The sequence below is a fragment of the Cupressus sempervirens genome, chromosome 3 (genome assembly GCF_028749045.1).
Source record: "Cupressus sempervirens isolate cs-2001-9-10 chromosome 3, ASM2874904v1, whole genome shotgun sequence".
In the NCBI taxonomy this organism is placed as follows: domain Eukaryota; kingdom Viridiplantae; phylum Streptophyta; class Pinopsida; order Cupressales; family Cupressaceae; genus Cupressus; species Cupressus sempervirens.
The window spans coordinates 323,545,497-323,552,410 of NC_143120.1; positions in this window are offsets into that span (position 1 = coordinate 323,545,497).

Consider the following 6,914-nt stretch of genomic DNA (forward strand, 5'->3'; position numbering starts at 1 on the left):
AACTATGTCATCAACATACTTTTGTGAAATCCTCTTCATCAATCAAATGATATAGTACTCTACTATGTTAGCATAATGTCTAGCCAATTAATAATTTGACATCAATGATAATATAACAACTAATATGACTCTTTTACATACATTCATATAATTCTAAGTTACACCATCAATTGGGACTAACAACACTATGTTAAGTGTGTACTTGGTCAAGATATTTTACATAAGATTGATAAGTCTACCTTGTGAAAGGACTTAGTCTGCTACAATGATTAGAAAATAGTAGTAAACTAATATGTTGAATGCAACTTACTTTTCCAATTAGATCTCTCTTATGCACAAGTGTATATCATCTTGATGTGATTGATCTTCAAGTCCTCTCTATGTTGTGTATATCTATGATCTCTGATATACTTGTCACTTTACTCTTCTAACATAAAAATTTTCAACAACAAAAATACCCCTCTTTCTCACTCTAACAATTTAAATATTTCCTTATAGGTCCTTTAATATTTTTCTTTCATCTCTTTGATCCCTAACCTAGTTAGGGTTTTGAAACTCTCTAGAATATCTCATTGATCAAAATCAACAATCTATAATCATACGTGTTCCATACTTTTCCTTTATGCATTTTATTGTCCTTTTCTACCTCAAAATCATAAAATAATCAATTCTCTCTTCCTAATAAATCTTTTCAATTCTTTGCCTTGATCTACGGGAATCTTGTTTCCTGCTTGGTATGATTGTTACACATAGTATTTTGTGAGAAGACATCACCTTGTAGAACAAATCATTGATGACAAGGATGTCAAACCAATGAAAAGAAATAGACTGAGAAATGAATGATGTTTGTTGAGCAAGGTTGAACCTGAAATAGTGAAAGATGTGCTACAAGATGATGACTAGTATAAAGCCATGGAAGAAGAGATAGCTCAGATTAAGAAGAACAAAACATGGTCTCTAGTTCCTAGACCAGCTGATAAGAATGTGATTGGTACCAAATGGGTGTTTAGAAACAAACTTGATGAGAATGGTGAGATAACAAGAAACAAAGCCAAACTAGTTTGCAAAGGTTATGCACAAGAAGAAGGACTGGATTATGGGGAAACATTTTCCCCTATTGCAAGAATGGAAGGAGTAAGAACATTACTTGCATTTGATGCATATAAAGGTTTCAAAGTGTATCAAATGGATGTTAAGTCTTCTTTTCTAAATGGTATATTGGAAGAAGAAGTATACATAGAACAACTAGAGGGATTTATAGATGAGAAGAACAAGGACATGGTCTGCAAATTGCACAAAGCACTTTATGGATTGAAGCAAGCACCTAGAGCATGGTATGAGATACTGCACAAATATCTTGTGAAGATGGGATTTGAGAGAACAGATGACAACAACAACTTGTACATTAAAGCTAAAGAAGGTAAAGACATTTTGATATCAAAAATCTTTGTTGATGATATAATATTTGGAGGAAAAGATGGTTTATGCAAAGATTTTACTAATCAAATGAAGCATGAATTTGAGATGTCAATGTTTGGAGAAATCAAATTCTTTGTTGGATTATAAGTACATCAATTGAAGCATGGCATATTTGTGACTCAATCCAAATACATCAAGGAGGTACTCAAAACATTTTGGTTAGAAGAATCAAAACCAATTAGCACACGAATGGCAACACGCCATAAGCTATCCAAGAATGATGAATCTGCTGAAGTAAATCAGACATTGTATAGGTCAATGATTGGAAAGCTGCAATATGTTGTACATAGTAGACCAAAAATTGCATTAGCTATTGGAATAGTGGTAAGATTTTCTGAAAATCCAAGAGAAAATCACTTAATGGAAGTGAAAAGAATATTGAGATACTTGAAAGGAACTAATGATTTTGGTTTGTACTACAAGAGGAATGAGAATTTTGAATTGAAAGCCTACACTGATGTAGATTGGGGAGGTAATATTGATGATAGAAAAAGCACCAGTGGAGGAGCACTTTTCTTAGGAAAGAGGTTAATTACATGGACTAGTAAAAAGCAAAGTTGCACCTCACAGTCCACGGCTGAAGCTGAATATGTGGCAGCTGCTATAAACTGCACCAATATTGTATGGATCAAACATTTGTTACAAAATATGAAGGAAGAAGTAACTGAACCTATGATACTTTATTGTGATAATACAAGTGCTATTAACATATCAAAAAATCTAGTAATGCATGCCAAAACCAAGCATATTGCAATCAAGTATCACTATGTAAGAGAGTTGATGAAAGATAAACAAATGAAGATGGAATATATTAGCTCAAAGGAACAGATTGTTGATATTTTCACAAAAGCACTACCTAAAGATATTTTTGAGTATCTTAGAGGTAAGTTAGGGGTGATGCCCCTAGCTAATGCTACTTGAAGCACAAGCAAGTATGCCCTACATCAAATAAGTTGATTATTGAAGACCTTACACATTGATGCAGATGATGTTTACTTTGGGATTTATGCCTAAAGTAGTAGAAGTGCTGAAATTTTAGATCAGTCACAAGAAAGGTGACAGAGGGAGAAATTGAATGAAACTACAAAAGCTACATCCACATACTAAGATGTTTATATGTCTTTGGCATTGTTGTCAAAGAGGGAGAAGATGTTTGAAACTGATCAACGGGAAAAGGATCAAGAGGGAGAGACTGCAAAAAATTGATCAAATGAAGATAGAGCGATAAGTTGACAGAAATAATTAGAGGATGGAAATAATCAGAGGTTGATTAGAACAACAGAAGGTGAGCAATACAAAGAAAGAAAGATAAAGGACAAGGAGGATACAACAATAGAGAGAGAGAGAGAGAGAGAGAGAGAGAGAGAGAGAGAGAGAGAGAGAGAGAAGCTGAAATGAAGCAATTAGAATAAGTAGAAGGATATGTGAAGTTACAATTTACTTTTTGGCATTTGACTTACTGTTCTAACCTAGTTAGCCTATGGTTGAATAGTTTAGTCTGATGGTTGATCAATTTGGTTTGCCATCAATGCCAAAGAGGGAGATAGTTGGAAATCTGATTGAAAAGCTCATTGTTGAAGATCAAAGAGGGAGATTGTTGAAAGAAGGAAAATAATGTTTTCAATCATTGTTTTTTCATTGATGTCAAACTTGCTACTTGTAGGAATGACATTTGCTTATATGATCCAAGTACTATCACTTAGTTGATTGATGAAGAGGATTTGATCAACAAGATGTAACAAGAGAACCTAGGGGAAAGGTTGAGTTATGATGTTGTAATGAAGTGCAAGGATCAGTTAAGACAATGGTTAAATGATGTATTTATGACACACTCAAAGATACAAAGGTTGGTCACACTTAGAAACATTGGAGGAAGAAGTTGTAACAAGGTTGTTTGCAAAGCTTAAACTAAGATCATTTGTGGATGTCAAGCAAGTTAGCTGAAGCTAAGAAAATTCTTAGTAGGAGCCGAGTAATAGGAAATTTCAGTGTGTGCCGAGTGATCTTCAAGTGCTGAGTGAAAATCAGGTGCCAAGCATCAAAAAATTCTTAGTTGGAGCCAACTGATCTTCAGGTGCCGAGCATCAAGAAAAACATAGTTGATGTCGAGTAACATAGTATGTGTTGAGCACCAGTATTTCAATACTGCCAAGCTATTGCATTATTTCAAATGACAAAGATTTGCCTAATCTGAGTTGACATAGTGGTCACATTGAATTCTGTGAACGAGTTGGAAGATAAGGATGATGAGTTTTTGGCATAGAATCCTATGTAAATTGTTTCTAGGTGAATTCTTAAGGATTATTCAAGAAGTTTCTAGAGGAAACAAAATATGGGTTAGATGCAATGAATCCTACCTAATCCATACGAATTGAAATTAAAGAATGAAAGAATCGAGTGGGAAAAGGAACTCCAAGACTTTTATTTAAGGAGTCATAGACCAAGAAGCAAAGAACTGCTAATACTGTTGCTGCTAAAGAGCCAAGTCTGCAAAGTGGTTGAAAGGGTGTCAAAGGGGAGACATCTAGGAGAAGGAAGAGCACAGAGGCTCTGCTTCTACGATTGGTCATGAATAGATGATTGCACTGGTACATTGAGTATTGAGACTCAAGGTGACTAAGCTTGAAAGGAGGGCAAGCTGTCAGAATTACAGAGATTGAAGGCCAAGCAAGGGTATGAATTGAGAAGTGATCTGAGATCTGCAAGATAAGTTGTATGTTGTAGTCAGGTCAAGATTTTCTAATACTCTCTAGCAATTGTATTAGATCTGAAAATCCTATGGACTTAGGTTAGTTTAATAGCCATTTATAAATCCTTCAACAAGGTGACATTCCAATTGAATGTTCTAAAGTCCTCTAACTAGGCCCACTTCTAATAGGGTGGATAAATCCTCTAACAAGGTCACATTTAACAGTGTGTTGTAAGCCTTTAACAAGGCAGGCCTTTCACAGGGCATCATTTCAGAAGAGTGAGAATTGAGTAGCATGTTACTGGTGGTTTTTCCCAAATTGGGTTTCCATGTAAATCACTGAGTCATGTGTTGATTTCTTATGTGTTATGCTTGCATGTTGATTTATAGTAACTTGCTGGTTAGATAAGTTAAAGCTTGAATGAATGAATGGTTGAATGGGCTCACTATACTTAGTGAAAAGTTTGAATAGGACATTTGGACCTTGAATAACTGATTCACCCTCGCTCTCAATTATTCTAAAAACATTTCTAACAATGTATATCTATGATCTTTGATATACTTGTCACTTTACTCTTCTAACATAAAACTTTTCAACAACAAAAATACCCCTCTTCCTCACTTCAAGAATTTAAATATTTCCTTATAAGTCCTTTAATAGTTTTCTTTTGTCTCTTTGATCCCTAACCTAGTTAGGGTTTTGGAACTCTCTAGAATATATCACTAATGAAAATCAACAATCTATAATCATACATGTTCCATACTTTTCCTTTATGCATTTTCATTGTCTTTTTCTACCTTGAAATCATAAAATAATCAATTATCTCTTCCTAATAAATCTTTTCAATTCTTTGCCTTGATCTATGGGAATCTTGTTTCCTGCTCAGTATGATTGTTACACATAGTATTTTGTGCCAATTCAAATATTTGAGTGACCTTTGTTCTACTCAATAAGTATATCATCTTTGCTCAGTAGAAACGTTGTCTCTCGATGATAACTCTTCTCAGTTATATCTCATGACTTACTTGATAATGTCTTTACTTGGTGAATATAGAATTTACTTGGTAAGTAATGAGCTCAGATATAACTGTAAACTCATACGTCTCCTCCTTTATTGCTCAATCAATATAATAACACTCGGTGACAGTGTTCACCAACTAACTCATTATGTATTCCTTCATTATCTTTTTGATACTAACTAGCAACATGAGTATTTATGGGAGTAACAAAATCTATTAGGATAATCTTGGAATTTCTTGCTTTTAAGGATTTCAAAATGTCTTGGATAGATCTAAAGTTAGAAATTTTAAGTAGAGAGATAAAAGAAGATTAGATTGAATAATTGAATTGGCTTCAGTTGTCATATGGTACAAATATCATATATCAAATGAAGAAGGCCATATGTAAGTTAACCAAAGAAGACAAACCACCCATGAAAAATGAAAGAAAGTACAAATCAATAATTAGAGGACTAGTAGACTTGGCTTCTACAAGACCATATATCATGTATGTTGTTTGTGTGACAAAAATATTCCAACAAAAACTAAGAGAATCACATGTTTTTGCAATAAAGATGATTCTCATATATTTGAAAGGAACAATGAAATTTAGATTGTGGTATCCTAGAGGATCATATTTTACCTTAATAGTCTACTCTAATATGGATTGGATAGGAAACATTAACGAAAAAGGGAAGTAACATTTGTGGAGCAATTTTCCTTCACTCATTATTAGTTGCTTGGTTAAGTAAGAAGCGAGATTCAATGTCAATTTCCATTGTAGAATTTGAATATATTGCAACTTCTTCATGATACACCCAACTAATTTGGATGAAATAAATATTAAAGGATATTGGCATAATATTTGATTAAATAATTTCACTTATGTGTGATAATACTTTTGCAATGATATTTTTAGGACTTTGGTACAACACTTATGAATAAAGTGATTTCTATCATGTATCATTTTTTTAGTAAAAAAGTGAAACTCAAACATGTGCCTAGAAAATAGTAGGTTTCAAGTATCTTCACAAAGGCCTTGTACACATATACTCATGTGTATCTCCAAGAGAGGTTGGGGGTATTACCTTTTCCTAGTTTAAACTAAGTATCTTGGCATTGCAATAGTCCAAGAAGCTTACTACACATTCTTGGTTTGGACTAATGTATGGGGATTCCTCTCAAAAGAGTAGAGTGTTGTTGTTAATCTTCGTCCTTGATGTAAAATAGAAAGAAAGAGACCGAGCATACAATCTTTGTTAAAGATATTATGTTTTTCATTAATAGATATGGTCATCCATTAAAAAGGAGGATATTCTTGAAAATGGTAGTTTGTTGTAGATTTATTAATATTGTTGATGTTGTAATGGTCAGTATGGTTATTTTTGTTGTTGTAGAGTTGATGATGTTGTAGTTTTTGTGTTTTCAATTTTTGTATGGTTTTCATTGATAGAAACATGGTCTTGATGGTTATATTTCACATTATAAATATGGGTTTAGGGATCTATTATTCTAAAGGTTGATTCCATGGATGGTTGGTGTTTCAAAAAATATGTTTTGATGAGGTTTGTGATGATGTTCGAGTTTGATAGTGGTTCGAAACTCTATATTGTTCTGCATATGGTATTGTTTGTTTGGTTTTATTTCTCTTAGTATGTTAATTTGTTATATTCTATGTTTGGGCCATATTGATGTGATATGAAGGTATGGTTGCTAACAATATTATTTCTTTTTGGGATCTAAATTT